This window comes from Microtus oregoni, unplaced genomic scaffold, assembly GCF_018167655.1.
Source record: "Microtus oregoni isolate MIOR12 unplaced genomic scaffold, Mior012 000164F_ref0000179, whole genome shotgun sequence".
NCBI lineage: Eukaryota > Metazoa > Chordata > Mammalia > Rodentia > Cricetidae > Microtus > Microtus oregoni.
This window is the reverse complement of record NW_024544819.1, coordinates 701,019-719,065: the sequence shown is the minus strand read 5'-3', so window position 1 is coordinate 719,065 and position 18,047 is coordinate 701,019.

The following is an 18,047-nucleotide window of genomic DNA, read 5'->3' as shown; positions in this document are numbered from 1 at the left end:
CTTCAGATCTCCCTCTTTGAAAGTTGTCCTAGATTCCTGTCTGGCAGAGCTCTGAAGTGTAAGCTGTGAGAGAGGAGATCTCATGTTGAATCCTGCACTGCACTGTGAGAGAGTTGGCCAACTTTTCGGAAACTTTTTCGAGCTACAAACCCATCCTGTCCCTGTATAAGGAACTTGCAGTCTTTGATCCCACGGCTTCCAACTGTGAGCACGAGGACTCCCAATGCCGGTGTGGTCTCCTATCAACACTGGAAGGTCTGTGAATTTTATTATGCACTTTCTAGGAGATTATGTCTTTTCTGGGTTGTCATTCTCTTGGGCTCAGAATGGAGATGCCTGGACCAACATTTCTGATTCCAGAGGATCTGCAGGATAACGAGTGTAACTGTGTTAGGTATGAGATTATCAAGAAAACACAGCCGCGGGGTGGTGGCGCACACCTTTAATCCCAGCTCTTACGAGGCAGAGACAGGTCAATGTCAGTGAGTTCGAGCCTAACCTGGTCAACAAAGTGAATTCCAGAACATCCAGGACTGTTACACAGAGGAAACCCTGCCTGGAAAACAAAACAAAGCAGACAAACAAACAAAAAAAGAAAAAGAAAAAAGAGAAAGAAAACAGAGACAGCTTCATATTCACAGAGCAACAGACCCAACACAATAAAAAGACATACACAATCCACACCACTGCAAAGACAGGGAATGGCAGGTGTGTATGGTTTTCAAAAAAGCCACATCCAAACGTCTAGGTGATTTAAACCACCCAGAAGATTCTAGAAGACATCATTCTGAATCACATCTTTGCCCACGTGCCCATGCCTGCCTAGAATTAGGATTTAGAAGGAAGACTTCTCCTTCCTATCCTTCTAAGTTGTGCCTGACAGTGATGGAATCTATCTTCAGTCCCGCAGTTGGGAGGTGAAGGGGTGCAGGGAGCCCCGGGAAAGGAGTTTACATCCTTCTGCTTCTGCAGGTGGCCCAGAGTTGTAGATGCAGGGAGGACTCGGAGGCACAACATCAGCAGGCTACACTGTCTCTCATTCTCTGTGCAACTCCCTTCTGCTCAGCAACGCGCTGGTTAATACGTGAAGTTAGGGTGACAGAGGATGGCAGAGGCTCTCAAAGTCCCTGGGTTTGGTTGATCCCAAACTGGCTATCTATCAGCGTCACCAAGACATGTTCTAGAAGGGCAGGGTCCTGAGTCCTACTCTGGACCCACTGATCAGAAGGTGGACGCCAGAAGAGGGACGACTGAGGTACCCAGCATTCTGCTCTGATGCCAGCTCAGAGTCAAGGCTTCCCTCCTGGGCTTCTGGAAGGCCGTACCCAATCTGTTTCATAATGGGAACCCATTCTCTGCTATATCTGCAGATTCGCATTGTAGACTGGGGAAGCGTGGTGAACGCTAGTCATAGCCGTGTGCTCGGGGAGTGCAGGAGCTGCAATTCACAAGGTCAGTCTATCAGCCTCCACTTAGTCTCTGACACTGGAAAGGTGCTCCCAGGAGCAAAATGTTGATAAAGCCCCACGTATTATTCAAGTTCCATTATTTTGCAGGGAGAACGAAATGGAAATGAAATGTATTGAAACTACTTATATATTAATGAATAGGCTTTTTGCCATTGTCAAAAGGCCCACTGTAAATAGCTATTACTGCCGACATTGCAAACAAAAGACACAAACACACCGCACTGATCATACTATTTTTATTATGAAAAAATTATATTACACTCAGGCCAGTTCTAAGCACAATGTGACACGTATGAGGGATATTTGGGGAGGCATTAGGCGTGAGTGAGAAGGTACCTACAATAGCACTGCAGCCAGCATGTTAAAAATCCCTTTGTGTGAGTAATTTCATACCCTCTGGGGGCATGAAAGATAGACTGGATCCCAGTTTCCACAAGGGCTCTGGTTCATTTGTAGGGTGGCTAAAATGTCTGATTTTGAAAATACCACATTTCCTTGTAGTTGAAGGAGAAAGAATGACCTCTTATAGAGAGCGACAGATTAGTCTCTGTCTTGTGTCATTTGGAGGACAAATTTGCAGAGCAGATGGGTGTGCAGGGTGGGGATACCTTACACTTTCCCCTGTGCTAAGGTTGTAAACATGCATTTCTACGCACAGAACGAAATCGTGTAGAAGCTGTTCAGCCAGGTAGGCTCTGAAGTCAGGCTTTTCGGAGCAATAAACCTGATGGGTGATGATATTTCCAGTGGATGAAATTTCCTTTTATGAATCTGCATTGAAAATGGAGAATTGGTGATGTTTTTAAATCCATGGAAATTGGCTTTTTTTTTTTTTTTTTTTTTTTTTTTAGCATGGGCTTTGGGCCATCGGACTTTGAGGGTTTAAAACATTCATTTCCTCTGGTGTCAAATATAAGAACATTCTAGACAGTGATGTAAACATGGGTGTATGAAGGGAAGGACTCTGAACTCTTCACACCAGAAAGAGATCTTAGGTCTGAGCTGGTGGGGAGCCACATGGAACCTAGGAAGGAAGGAAAACACCGGGAGATTAATGAAACTGGGAAGCTTGTCTGACTTCGGGTTCAGATTTCCATATCTAAATCCGCCAACTATCAAGGGTGGTCATTGTGGAGGGAAAAGGAAATCTTTGCATACCTTGTGAGCAAAAACAAGTGGAGCAGCCCCCCGGCACCCTTCTAGATCAGTGCAAACATACAGCAGGATTGTTTTAATATTTTGATTTTGCAGGCAGAAGGAAATGAACTATTAGCATATTTTTATAATAAAAATAGTACAATCAGTGTAATATATGCTTTGTGTGTCTTGTATTTGTAATACCAATATTTATATACAACAGGCCTTTTAACAGCAGAGAAAATATATTAATATGTAAATGGTTGCAATGTATTTCATTAGTTTTGAAATGGTTCTTTTTTTAATCTCTTTATTTAGTCATCTCTCATCCCGACCACAGCCTCTCCTCCCTCCGCCTTTCCTAGCTCCCCAGATCTGTCTCCCCCAGATCCACTGCTCCTCCATTTCCCTTCAGAAAAGAGCAGGTCTCCCAGTGATATCAATCACATGTGGCATAACAAGGTGCGATAAGACAAGACACAAACCCTCATATCAAGGCTGGGCAAGGCAATGCAGTAGGCGGAAAAGATCCTGAGGGCAGGTAAAAGAGAGATAGCCTACCCCCACTGTTAGGAGTCCCACCAAAACCCCAAGCTAAACAACCACAGCATGTATACAGAGGATCTAAAGCAGACCCATGCAGGCTGCCTGACTGCCACTTAAGTCTCTGTGAGTCTCCATGAGCCCTGCTTAGTTGACTCTGTGGGCTGTATTCTCCTGGTATCCCCAATCCCTCTGACTTCTATGATCTTTCCTTTCATCTTCTACAAGTTTCTCCAAGCTCTGCCAAATCTGATTGCTTGATTCTGCTCCTATCAGTTGATGGATGAAGCCTCTCTGATGAGCTAGACACAGACCTATAAGAACAGCAAGATATCATTAGAAATCATTTCATTGACTTTTTTTTGTGTGTGTGGGGGTTATGTGTGGTTGTATCCCAGGTCTCTGGACAGTCCTCTTTCTGGTTCTTGGTCATCCAGGCAGCATCAGGCTGGGCTCTCTTTTGAGGCAGGGCCTCACCTCAGGTTAGACCAGTCATGGGCTGACCGCGTCCACAGGTTCTGCATTCATCATTACTCCAGTCTATCTTGCAGGCAGGACAGACTGTAGGTAGAAGGTTCTGTGACCGGGCTGGTGTTCCAGTTCCACCACTGGAAGCCTTGCCTGGCTACAGGAGATGGTCAGTTCAGATTCCATATCCTCCATTACTAGGAGTCCTTGCTAGGGTTACCCTCATAGGTTCCAGAAAGTTTCCCCTGTTCTACGTTTCCACATTGCCCCTTAAAGCCCCTTCCCATTCTAGTCATCTCTCCCTGTACTCCTCCCTCCATTCCCCTCTCTACCTGATACCTCCTGTTCCCATGCCCACTCACTCCCTATAAAATCTATTGTAGTTCACCTTCCCAGGGAGAACCATATGTCACCTTTGAGCACTCCTTGTTCCTTTAGCTCTCTGAGTCTGTGGACTCTAGTGTGATTATCTTTTACTTAACAGCTAATATCCACTTCTAAGTGGGTATATATTATGTTTGTCTTTCTGGATCTGGGTTGCCTCACTCAGGATGATTTTTTTTTTTCTAATTCCATCCATTTGCCTGCAAACTGAAATGGTTCTTGATTCTAGAGTTAATAATAAACCCTGGAAATCTAATAAATTCCATGACATTTTATTCACAAAATAGACATCTGTTTTAAAATTTCACATCTAATTCAGGAAGTCCTATGGGGGAATGTTAGTTTAAGATGCGTTACATTCCTTTATGCCATGTTACATAGGTTTATTTGTTTAATGATGAAAAAACATGCTGCATTCTTTATGTCGTGTTTGTTTAACTCTGTGAAGCTGTGTTGCTTTGCCTGCCTAAAACACCTGATTGGTCTAATAAAGAACTGAACAGTCAATAGCTAGGCAAGAGAGAAAAATAGGTGGAGCTGCTGGGCAGAGAGAAGAAAAGAAGAGGAGAAATCTAGGGAAGAGGGAAGAGTGAGAAAAGGGGCAGAGGGGGACATCAGGGGCCTGCCACCTAGCTAGACCAGACTTGGAGTAAGAAAGAAAGAAAGATACATAGACTAAAGAAAGGTAAAAAGCCCAGAGACAAAACATAGTTAAAGAGAAATAGGATAATTTAAGTTAGAAAAGCTGACTAGAAACAAGGCAAGCTAAGATCATGACATTCATAAATAAGAGTAAGTCTCCAGGTATTTATTTGGGAGCTCGGTAGTGGGACCCCAAAGAGTTAAAAAAAAAGACCCTACAAAGTCTACATAGGGTTGCCTTTGTAAGTAGCTAGCAAGTAAACAACCTTAGATGTTACAGTAAAATATAATACAATGTTCAATATTATGTAGCCAGGAAGTAGAATTATTCTTTTATTAAATATGATTAAAGAAATGATGGAGGAAGGTCATTGGTTAAGTAATAAAGATATTGCTTAGCCCTCATAGGTTAAAACATAGGTGGGAGGAGTAAACAGAACAGAATGCTGGGAGGAAGAGGAAGTGAGCTCAGACTCGACAGCTCTGCTCTCTGGAGCAGAGACGCCATGCTCCACTCTTCCGGGCAGACGCAAGCGATGAAGCTCCGACCCAGGATGGATGTAGGCTAGAATCTTCCTGGTAAGCACACCTTGGAGTGCTACACACATGATTGGAAATAGGCTAGTCCAGGTGCGAGAGTTAGCCGAGAAGAGGCTAGATATAATGGGCCAAGCAGTGTTTAAAAGAATACAGTGTCCGTGTAATTATTTCGAGGCATAAGCTAGCAGGCGGCCGGGGTGCTGGGGACGCAGCCCCGCTGCTCCTATTACTACTAAGAAATGCTTTCAGATTTACATGGGAACAAAATATTTGTTCTTACAAAGTCTTATTCCTCTTCTGTATTTTTAAAGAGGACTAAAGATTCCTTTTCTATTTTTATTTTTAATCATGTGTATGTATGTTAGTCCATGTGGGAATATGTTAGCATGAACGTAGGTGCCTGTGAAATCTCAGAGAGGGTGTCAGATGCACTGGAGCTAGAGGAACAAGCAGTTGTGAGCAGCCCCATGGTGCTGGGAACTGAACTGGGTTCCTTCGTCAGAGCAGTATATGATGCTAACTTCAAAGCCTTCTCTCCAGTGCCCCCTCTTCTATGTTTAAGAGCACAACATTCATTTGTATTTAAGGTGAAGAGTGCTGTGAAAGTAGATCTTTGGCTTCGGAAGATCTGAAGTTGCATCTGGACCCCACAAGATTCTTGACTGTAGGTAGATCCTCAGAGGTGGACACCAAGAGCTGGTGAACCTGTAAACTGTGGGCAGGAAGGGGACTGAATTGCAAACTTCTAGGGTCAAGCTTTTAGACAGACTGACTTTAGCCTTCTCTATTCCTTCCCTATTCTATTGTGTCTAAAGTTTTGTGAAAGACCAATTATTCCCAGTTCACTATTTTTTGATTAAAATCTTTACTTGTAATTTTGTATTAGATTTATTCCTTTTATTTTATGTGTGAGTGTTTTTCCTACATGTATGTCTGTGCTAGTACCATGTGCATGCTTGGTGCCTGAGAAAGTCGGAAAAGAAGGCATTGGATCCTCTGAAACTGAAGATACATGTGAACGGGTACTGGGAATCGAACCCAGGTCCTCTGGAAAAGCAGCCAGTGCTCTTAACTGCTGAGCCACCTCTCCACCTACAGCACTCATGCTCTATTTCTATTAATAAATTTCTTCTTGCTTTGTGTTGCTCCAACCCACCCGCTATGATTTTACCTACCTGCTCTGTATTTACTATAAATGATACTGGCTGTATTCTTCCTCTTCGGTGGTGTTTCCTTACTTTAAAGCGCAGATGGCTGGAACGGTCCACACTTCCCTTTCTTTAAATAGGACCAAAGGTAAGCTAGGCTTTGTTTTCACTTCAGTGCTCACTTATTTGTCTTCCTTCTGCTCTCTATTACTAATTTATGTAGCCCGTGCTCAGAAACTGTTGAACAAAGGAGCCAGGTAAGGGAGAATCAGGATGCCCAGACATGGGACTCAGGCTCTGGTATCGACTGCTAAGGTTTGTTCCAGAGAAGATTGTTAAAATCAACAGCCTTCATCCTTTGTTATCAGAGACAAAGAAAAAGAAAGAAGATTAGGATCTCTAGGAAGGTCTGAAGTTTTCTTCTTTGAAACCAGATCAGTATTTAGGAAAAAAAAAAAAGATTGACTTGCTTACAATTAAAATACAAACTTTCTTAGTATTTGCACAAAATAGAGTATCTATATATATATATGCATCGGACTAGAAACTGACAAAATATTTCTAGTGTTTTTGAATACACGCTAAATATCAGCTAATATTTTCATCGTTGCTGTCACGGGCAACATGCTGGCCTCTATGGCAGATAAAGGAGATATAGAAAAGAAAGATAAATATGAAATGTGCTTGCACACACTCGTTCTGCTCTCTGTAGCTCCTAGCTGGGCCGCCGTGGTTCAGAGTGAGCTGTGGAGTCAGCCGGAGCAGAGTTCAAATGCTGTGCCATCTGAGACCTGGAAAGTTACCCAACCGTGCTGGGTCTCGGTCGGTGTTTTCTTTTCCCCTTTACTCCAGACAAGGAAGATAATAGTAGCAATCTACCATAGGCTGACTTTGGTGACTCAGTGAGCTGTCCTGCTAAAGGGTTTAGTGTTTTTGCTTGATGCATAGCGATAGTAGATAACTCTAACTACTGTTTTTTGTTTGTTTGTTTGTTTTTTCTGAACACAGATGTTAGTTCCCAGAAAGTCTGATAAGAAAGGGCTACTAGATAAGTACGAATTACCAAATTCACAATTACCTTTGCCATTTTTAAGAAAAAGGAGATGTGACTATGTCTCATAAAATAAATTTAAAAGACAAAAAGTTGTAATCAAGAACTCACCAAGGCCAGCTGGCCTGGGTCTGAAAAAGCATGGGATAAAACCAGACTCGCTGAACATAGCGGACAATGAGGTATACTGAGAACTCAAGAACAATGGCAATGGGTTTCTGATCGAACTGCACGTATTGGCTTTGTAGGAGCCTAGACAGTTTGGATGCACACCTTACTAGACCTGGTTGGAGGAGGGTGGTCCCTGGACTTCCCACTGGGCAGGGAACCCTGATAGCTCTACGGGCTGACAAGGGAGGGGAACTTGATTGGGGGAGGGGCGGGGAAATGGGAGGCGGTGGCGGGGAAGAGACAGAAATCTTTAATAAATAAATAAACGGAAGAAAAAAAAGAAAACAACCATGAAAGCTTACAATGAAATCTTAAAACAGATTCAAAAAAAAAAAGGATTTGTTTTTTTTTTATTGCGAAAAGAAGAAAAAAAACATAAACAAAAAACAAGTTTCCACCTCCTCCCAGCCTCCCATTTCCCTTCCCCTCCTCCCACCCTTCTCCCCCTCCTCCCACCCTTCTCCCCCTCCTCCCACCCTTCTCCCCCTCCCCCCACTCCTCTCCCCCCCCCCTCCCTCGGATTTGTTTTTTAAAGACAGGGTCTCAGTACGGAGCCCTAACTGTCCTGGAACTCACTACACTAGGCTGGCAGCCTTGAACTCACAGAGATCCACTTGCCTCTGACTTCCAAGTGCTAGGATTAAAGGTATATACCACCAAATCTGGAAAAAAGTTATTTATATTTTATAGAATTCCTATTAAAAACTATCAAGTAATTCTACTCAAAAATTTCTTTTTAAAATTCCCACCCCTTCCCTTTTATTAACCAAGCCAAAAATATTTCCCCTTTATTGTTAGTAACTGCAGTTGGAATTTAGTTTTCATTAAAAGTGCAGATGAATTGAAAAGTTATGTCTGTCAAAAGAGCCGGTATGTGAATGTGTGTAAAGTTCTGCTCATTTCCACCACACCTAGAAAGAATCCCAGCATCCTTGGGGGTGCTAACGCATGCCCCGTGTGGCTGTCTTGTGGGAAAATAAAACGTCTCAGGAATAAAGGGGAAGAGACTGTGCTTAGAGTGACTTGGAGCTGAGACACCTGGTGAAGAAACATTACTTCAATATCGTATGTTGTATCATTGCGTTTATGAGCTCTTCTAAAAAAGGCAACAGCATAGTGGCGGGGTGGGACTTCGTGGGTGCTGGGGATAAAGCTGTTGGGGATGAGAGGGCGTAAATTAGCATGAAAGGGCAGATGAATTTCTAGGATGTGCAGCTGATCTGTCTCCTATAGGTATTTTCTTTCTCTCTTAAAAAAGAAATCACAAGCCTTTAATGGCGGCACAGGCTTTAATCCTAGCACTCAGGAGTCATAGGCAGGTGGATCTCTGTGAGTTCGAGGCTAGCAAGCTCTAGAACAGCCAGGGCTACACAGACAAACCTTATCGCCACCCCCTGCCACCCCTACCCCCTGCCAAACAAACAAAAAAAAAAAGATTCTGTACAAGTTAAGGCAGCCTTGATGACAAAGCCATAATCAAGGGCTATGATGGCCGGACATAGTTTTCTTATCTTCCAAAAATTAGATAAGATGAAGAAAGACCACACACAGCCCTGAGGAAACCAGCTCTTATCTGTCAGGACAATGCCTTCTATCCACAATAATTAGAAGTTAGGCCTGCATAACTCCAGGCCTGGGGTCAAATCCGGCATGCCACCTGTTTTGAAATGACTCATCAACTTTCTATTGTTGTTTTTTTCCCTGAACATCAAATGCTAGACAAAAATCAAAGCACAAATATTTCATGATGCACGCAGCAAAGATATGATCTTCAAAATCTGAGCACCCGTAAATGAACTTCCGTGGACACGTGGTTGAGCACTTTCAGTAATGTGCCATCTGCTGCTTTTGAGGTATTACGGTGGAGTCATTGCGACAAACTGGGGGCCACACAGGCCTGAAATCTTTGCTATAATTCTCTTCCAGTATCCTATTACTTTTATTTAAAAGAGGAACCTTCAGTGGATGAACCTCATCCGTGCTTTGGCTCAAAGAATAACTTAAAACAATATGGGACTGGATAGACGGATGGCTCAGAGTTCAAGAGCACAGGTCCTCTGCATGAACAGCAAGGCTTTTAACCTGAGCCACCTATGAGCATTTGCTGCTGTGCAGCAGACCTGTGCTCCGTACCCATAATCCACCTGGCAGCTAATAACCAAGAGATGCAGTTTCCTAACCTGGCCACCTCAGACACATTTCCATATATTCGAGCAAAAAAAAAAACATAAAAGAAAAATTTAAAAGACTCTTACTCTTTTTAAATTACTGTACTGGCTAGTTTTATGTCAGCTTGACACAAGCAAGAGTCTTGTGAGAGGAGGGAACCTCTATTGAGAAAATGCCTTCATAAGACGTGGCTGTTGTTTATTTCCTAATATCCTGAGAAATCGCCACACTGACTTCCAAAGCAACTGTACAAGTTTGCACTCCTACCAGCAATGGAGGACTGTTCCCCTTACCCTACATCCTCTCCAGCATAAGCTGTCATCAGTGGTTTTGATCTTGGCCATTCTGACAGGTGTAAGATGGAATCTCAGGGTTGTTTTGATTTGCATTTCTCTGATGGCTAAGGATGTTGAGATTTCCTTAAGTGTCTTTCAGTCCTTTGAGATTCATCCATTGAAAGTTCTCTGTTTAGGTCTGTACCCCATTTTTTTTTTATTGGGTATTTGTTCTTTTGATGTCAAGTTTCTCGAGTTCTTTGTTTATTTTGGAGATCAGTCCTCTGTCTGATGTGGGGTTGACCCAGCAATACCGCTGTTGAGCACATACCCAAAAGATGCTCAATCATACCACAAGAACATAAGCTCAACTGTGTTTATAACAGCATTATTTGTAAAAGCCAGAATCTAAACTGAAGAATAAATAAAGAAAATGTGGTACATTTACAAAATGGAGTACTACACAGCGGTAAAAAATAATGACATCTTGAAATCTGTAGGCAAATGGATGGATCTAGAAAAAAACATATTGAGTGAGGTAACCCATACCCAGAAAGATAAATATAATATATATTCACTCATAAGTGGCTTTTGGACATAAAGAAAAACCAGTCTGTGGTTCACAACCCCAGAGAAACTAGACAACAAAGAGTACCCTAAGAGCGACATACACAATCTACATAGAAAGATGAAAAAGACATCTCCCAAGTAAATTGGAAGTGTTGGGGGTTATGGGAGAGGGTAGAAGGAGAGAGGGGAGGAAGAGAGGAGAGTGGAGAAAATTGTATATATAGCTCATTAAAAACAAAAAAAGCAAAAAGGAAAAGAATAAATGTAACTGTGAAACAGCAAACCTAAAGCCCAGGATATGAACCAACAAGCTAGAAATAGTCTTCTACACTCTCAACAACTCGCAGCAATGATCCACACGTACTTCAGCAGTCCATAAGATAGAGGGAGGGGAATCTTTCAAACTCTTTTGATAAAAGAAGTATTACCCTAATTTTCAAACCATATGAGACATTTAAAAAAGATCCTAGTATCAGGCAATATCCTTGACTGACAGATTGGAAAATCTTGAAAGAAAATGATAGAAATCTCATATAAATTCAAAACCATATTAATAAGACCATACTTCATGATCAAGATGTCTTTAACCAGGAACACTAAAGATTAGTCCACGGGCACAAATTGTCCAAGAGCATAGCGCACTAAGTCCTCTAACCAGACATCAATGGAATGAAATGCCTTTTTCAGGAAAAATCTTGGAACTAGAGAAAGTTCCTACAAACATGCCAGTTCCACAGACACAAGTGTCACATTTTGCTTCCCACAGATCACGAGCAGGCAGGGGGATGGCCTTTGTCAAATTTAGTGGTTGGGGAAGTGAATAAATATATCAAAGATGGGGCTGTAGGCATGCCTGTCTGCCATTTCTTAATTAGTCATTGATAGGGGAGGGCCCAGTCTTTTGTAAATGCCACCACACCCAGTCTGGTGGTCCTGAGCTCTATAAGGAAGCAGGCTAAGCAAAGTCACTGAAGCAAGCCAGTAAGTGGCACTTCTCCGTGGCTTCTTCAGCAGCTCCTGCCTCCAGGGTCCTCCGGCTTTGCTTGAGTTCCTGATTTCCCTCTGTGATGAACTGTTACTTGCAAGTGTAAGCCAAATAAATGCTTCCATCCCCAAGTTTTTGGTCACGGTGTTTCATTGCAGCAACAGAAACCCTAACTAGGACAATCAAATCTATTTATTTATTTAGTGTGCATGTAGGTAGTAATACCTGTGAGAGATGTTTCTCCGCTCCCCTCATGTGAGATTCTGGTTGGTCATCAGACTAGGCAATAGGTCCCTTTAACTTGCTGAGTCACTCCGAAAACCAATACATCAATAACTTTTGACTCTTTTTCTTTCTTTCTTTCTTTCTTTCTTTCTTTCTTTCTTTCCTTCCTTCCTTCCTTCCTTCCGTCCTTCCTACCTTCCTTTCTTTTTTGGTTTTGGAGAATAGTTTTTCTTGTAAAAACAAGGTTTAATTTAAAAAGGTTTACAATATTTTAGTTTTTATCCTCCCTTTCCTATCATATACCTGCCTGCCAGTCCAGGCTCCTGGTTCCAATCATTAATCAAAGGAAATACCGTTTCAAAGACATCCATTCACTCAGTGACATCCCAATGTGGGGACTCCAGCATTAGTGCCATCTGTGGACTACTGGGGGCATCTGTGTGTTAGGGGTTAATTGTAGCAGTCTCTTTCTGTGTGATGCGTTATCAGAGTTACCAGAGGTAAACAGTGAAGAATCTGATTTACTTGTTCATAAGTGTACCATAAAGTCCTCAGTTAAATCACATTTTATGACTGCGGTCGCCACGTTTTTAAATATAGCCCTTTTGCTTACTTCAGAGTCGTAAAGGCTGAATTCCGCAGCGCTGCGTGGCAGTGAGGAATTTATAACGTCTGTTAAGTGAACAATATTTACAAAGTGCTATCAAACAAGTTAAAGTAATATTTCAGGGTGTCTTTACAACAGTGGAGACGGCTGGGGAAAATACACTCACTGCTTTTGACTTCACTCTATGACATTATGGTTCTATGACCCGCAAATCTTAGACCATCTTATCACCGATCTGCCTCCATTTACTTCCTCGCAGTGATTCCTAAAGTTATTTTGGATGCCTTCTTTAAATGCAGTCTTAAAATTTTTATTTTTATTTTTTTTTTAAGTGCAGCTTAAGTGGTGCTATTCCTTGTGGAAGGCTACTTACTTGTCGATCACATGTGACAGGCTGAATTGTGCTGTGATATATGTCCACAATGAAAGAGACCATGGGGTAAGAACATGTTCATTAATAGTGGTTCATTTATAATAATGGAGAGAAAACAGATTACAAAATTATAAAAGTATCATTTATGAGTTATGGTTTCCCAAACATGTATATATAAACATTCATATATATTTATATAAACATAATTATATACATATATATTATCTCCACTGATAAAAAAAAACACAATAAAAAGGACAATATGAAGCTGCACGATGTCCGTCTTTAATGCCAGCTCTACAGAGACTTCTGAGAAATTTGAGTGCGTTTGAGGCTAGCCTGCATCACATGTGACTTTTAGGAGTCAGAGGCACAAACTGACATCTCAAAACAAACAAACAAACAAGCAAGGCTGGAGAGGTGGTTAGCAGCACACTCTGCTTTTCCAGAGTAGACCAGCTTGGTTCTCAGCACCCACGTGGTAGCTTAGAACCATAGCCGTAACTGGAGCTTACAACCTCCAGCTCCAGGGGATCTGATGCCCCTTTTCCAGCCTCCAGATGCCAGACACCTTCTAGACACCAGGATGGATGTGGAATACAGACATACATGTTGGCGAAACACTGTACACCCAAAAGAAAAATAGATAAATCTTTAAAAGAGTCTTTACAAAGCACAACATGAGACATCCAAGGCTGATCTAAGCTTTTTCAGCAAAGCACAGATGTGAAGCGCTTTCTTTTCCCCCAGAAGGTTTGTGAGTGGTGGATGGAGGCTTAGATTGAGGTCCTCTAATCCTCAGTCCAGAGACTGCTCTGCTGCACTCTTCTGGCTCTCTGGGGTCTTATTTAAATGACTTTACTATCTAGGGACGGTCATGTTCTTTTTAACTAAAGAATCAATGTTTGTAGGAGTCAGGAGTGTTATCCTTTGTCTGAGAATTGCTATTCCTTGAGTCTTTGTCTTTCTAGACTGCCTGATATCAGTTGTAAAATGGAATCAATCTATCTATCTATCTATCTATCTATCTATCTATCTATCTATCTACCTAATCTTTATATCTATCTATCTATATCTATCTATATCTATCTATCTCTATCTATCTATCTATCTATCTATCTATCTATCTATCTATCTATATTTAAATCAGAATTTGTAAGGTGAGAACATCAGATGGAAGCCTGTAGCCCCTACCATAGACTTCCAAGAAGCTACCTGTGTGGGGCTCCTCTGTGCTGCCTGGTTAGCAATGTTTCTATGTGGATCTTTTTTTTTTTTTTTTTAGCAGTGCTAGACTAGTGTGAGTATTGCTGAGGCGTTGACACTAGAGGCGGCTGGTTTTTCACAACTGTCATGCAGCCTGTAGAATATACTGAGGTGACAAATTCTAATTTCTTACTCAGTCGTGTTTAAATAGTAAACATGCTATCTCAGGCTTATTAGTGTCTATTTTGGTTGAACTGGGGGTATATGAAGCCAGTCCTCCTCTCTCTTCCCATGAGGACAGATTTCTGACCTTGCAGTGTTCTTGTAGACCTATGGATATGAATGCTTACCAGTGGAATCTGAATCAGGGGAGACCACTCTCCTATTTCTTCAAAGCCAGGTTTTCCAAATTCCCTCTCTGTTGGCCTCAGTATTTGTGTTTTTTGTAAAGTTTCGTTGATTCACTTCTCTTTCTGTAAAAGGTTTTGGAAGGGAAGAACACTCCTTCCATAAAAAATAAAAAACATTTCTCTAAAAATTACATACAGCACACACAAAACACACACACACACACACACACACACACACACACACACACACAAACACCTCAAACTTGTACAAGATACAATTCTAGGTTGGGGGAATGGAAAAGAACAAAATGGAAAATACTGATCTATCATCCAGTAAAACATATTTTAGTGGGATTTATATTTGATAGGGTATTTGAGGAAAGCGGAGACAATAAACACCATGTAAAATTATCAAGTCAATTGATTAGTGTATATGATAAATGACTCTCATGCTGATGGAAGAACATAGTTCTCCAGACAGAAGCAGCAGCTAAGTGAAGCCAGCACATTTGAGAAACACAAGAAAGCTAAGGTCAGGAGAAGGGGACTTAACTGAGATGAGGGAGGGATATGACGTATACACTGGGCTCACGATGTCATCGTGGCCACTGTGAGCCCTCTACTGGGTGATTTCAGACTGAGAAGATCATGACATGGCTTACACATCATCAGACGTGTCTAGGCCACCAATGAGCCCACCGAAACCCTTCTTCATTTCTTTTACAGGGCGTTTTGTTTTGAGCCAGGGTCTACCTATGTACCCTTCGCTGGTCTGAAATTCACTGTGCAAATCATCCCTCTTACCACAGAGATCCTCCTGCCTCCACTCCTGGAGCTCTGGAATTAAAGGTGTGCGCCACCACACCTGGCCTTCTTTGACAGCTTTTTAAAAGCTCGGTTTCTAGCATTTTCTTTGATCGCTTGAGCGTCTGGCTCTCTGCCTACCATCCATCTGCTCTCGCATGCCCTGGGCTCTTCTCCTTGGCATCCTTAGAAAATTGGTCAAAGATCCTTAAAACAAGTTCCCAGTCTGATGATTTCCAACATCTTTGACATAACTGAATCTGGTGGTGATGTTCTCCAACTTTTTGGACTAGTTTACTTGTTTGTTTTTAGCACTGCTTGCTTTTTTTTTTTTTTTTATTTTGAGGGCCCCTAGGGATTCCTTATTTTGCGAGTGGGATTTTCACAGCAAGACCTATTAGGACACAGGAACCCTACTGAGACAGAGTGTGAGAAGTTGTTTTCAGCGCTCTCATTCTGGCACTTTTGTAACAAATATGAATTGTCTGTTTTTTTTCCCCCAAGAGACCAGCTTCTACCGCTTCCTCCAGCGGAACACAGTGTTAGGTGGACTGAGCTGCAGCCAGGTACCTTCTCCTTCTGCTGGAAGTTCAGAGGCAGGAAATACTCTGGAGGTGTGGGGAGCGTCCTGTACCGGCCCCCCAGTTCCTAGTGCTCCAGGCCCACAGGTTTAAGTGTGCCCTCTATACTTGCATCAGCTGGGGGAGTCTGCTTCCAGGGAACAGCGAGGCCCGGTCTCTGGTTTTAGGGGCAGCAATTTGCTTTGTGGTTTCAAACCTTTGGTGTAAATCCTTTAGGGAGGGATGTTGATGCACGGTTAGTTCAGCTTTTCTTGCAAAGGTAGAGTTTTTCTGCTGTACCCAGAAACCAAAAGTTTAATTTACATTTTAGAAGGCTGTAAGATGCGATGATTAAAAAGGCAAGGGTGGGGTGAGAAAAATCGAACAGGAGAGTATACATTTAAAAAAAAATTAATTTTTTATGTGTATGGGTGGTTGTGCACCATGTGCATACCTGATGCCCAAAGAGGCTAGAGAAGGGCGTTCTATCTCCTGAAACTGGAGTTACAGGTGGTTTTGAGCCTCCATGTGGGTGCTGGGAATTGAATGAAGGTTCTCTGGAGAGCAGCCAGGGCTTTTTACTGCTGAGCTGTCTCCCTAGCCCCCGAGGGGATATTTTTATAATATAGACACGCGATGAGGGAAATGTAAAAGAAATGTATGTCTTTTCTGTCAAGGTTTAAATAAGAAAAACTTCATTAAAAAGAAAATTGTAACGAAGCCACTTGGCGGAATTTCAAGATCTCCAGAGTCAGCCTTTCTTGAAAGAAGTGCGGGCCCCAGGTTGTACTTGGTGCTTAAAACTGTGTTTCTTTTTCTTTTCTTTTTATGTTTTGTTTTTCGAGATAGGATTGATTTCTCTGTAGTTTTGGAGCCTGTCATAGAGCTGGCTCTTATAAACCCGGCTGGCATCGAACTCACAGAAATCCGCCTGCCTCTGCCTCCTGAGTGCTGGGATTAAAGGCATGCACCCCCACCACCCGGCTTTCTTAGGCAATGCACAAAACCCTGGGTGAGCGACTTCCCAAGTGTGTGTGTTGTTGATATGGGCATGGGCACACGGAGGACTCCAGCCTCAGACCCGTGGGAATGGTCAAGCCTTCCTCAGGTGTCACCAGATGTCAGAGCATGGGTGTTGCTAGTGTGTGTAGAGAGAGCATCCACCATAGTTTCTCCCACCAGCCTGAAGACTCGTGAGACTCTTGAGACTGCTCTTGTTGAGAGCAGCTAAACCTGTCTCCTTGATCCAGTTGTATCCCATAAAGCCTGCCTCTTTGTTTATTCGTATGCTATTACTTCTTGTTCAGATGTGTGCAATAACCCCACCTCCCTTATTGACTCTATATAATAAATGTGTGGAGCTTTGGGGGCGCTTTGGTTTCTCCATCAGAGAGCACAGCTCACCCCAAATTTTTGTGTAATCTATGTATTTGTCTTTTCTTCAATTCCCTTGCCCCTAGGTCAGGGTCCTCCTTTGAGTAGTGCTGGACCTGGCAGAAACAAGGCCTTTCAGCCAGCCAATCCCATGAGAATGTAAGGTGGGGCTTGATAACGTACTCTTGATGGGTAATTAGGAATGAAAACCCAGAGAGATGCCCACTACTGCTTCTGCTTCCTCTTCCCCCTCCTCCTCCTTCTTTGGTTCTTGGTTTTCGTTTCTTCGAGACAGAGGATTTCTGTATAGCCCTGGGTGTCCTGGAACTCACTTTGTGGACTAGGCTGGCCTTGAAGATCTGCCTGCCTCTGCCTCCAAAGTGCTGGGATTGAAGGCACGCACTATCACACCCAGCTGTGCTTGCCTTCTTGATTTGGCAGAAATAAAGATTTGACCTTGCTGAAATATTTTGGTTGCATTGTCTTGAGACCCCAGACCCACTTCCTAGACAGAAAAAAGAGGTAAAAATTGCTTTGGTTCAGGCTATCACTTGAAGTTAAAGTTGCTAGGTAAATTCGGATGGATGGGAAGTCAAATATGAAAAAACAAAAAAGATGGCCTATCCCTAAAGAGTAGAAGGAAAAAGCATCCACGTCTTGTTTGGGGAGGAGCCACAGAAGGAACAAGTGAGTGAAATTCTCTTTGAGATACGCAGGTCTGGAGATATTTGATGGAGTTGCCAGGGGAGATTGTTGTGTGCTGGCAGTTATGACCCTCACGTGCAGGAGAAAGGCCTGGCCTGTGGATGTCAGCACACCGACTCTGCACAGAGCCACGAGTTTCTCAGAACTCCTAGGGAATTGACATGACAATTGCTGGACCCATAGACTCTGCAGTGCTTGAGATCTCAAGGAGCGGAATCGACAAAGATGGGAGAGACCACAGACTGTAGATCTGAATGCTGGCGAAGACAAGGATGGGTTGTATCAGGTGCT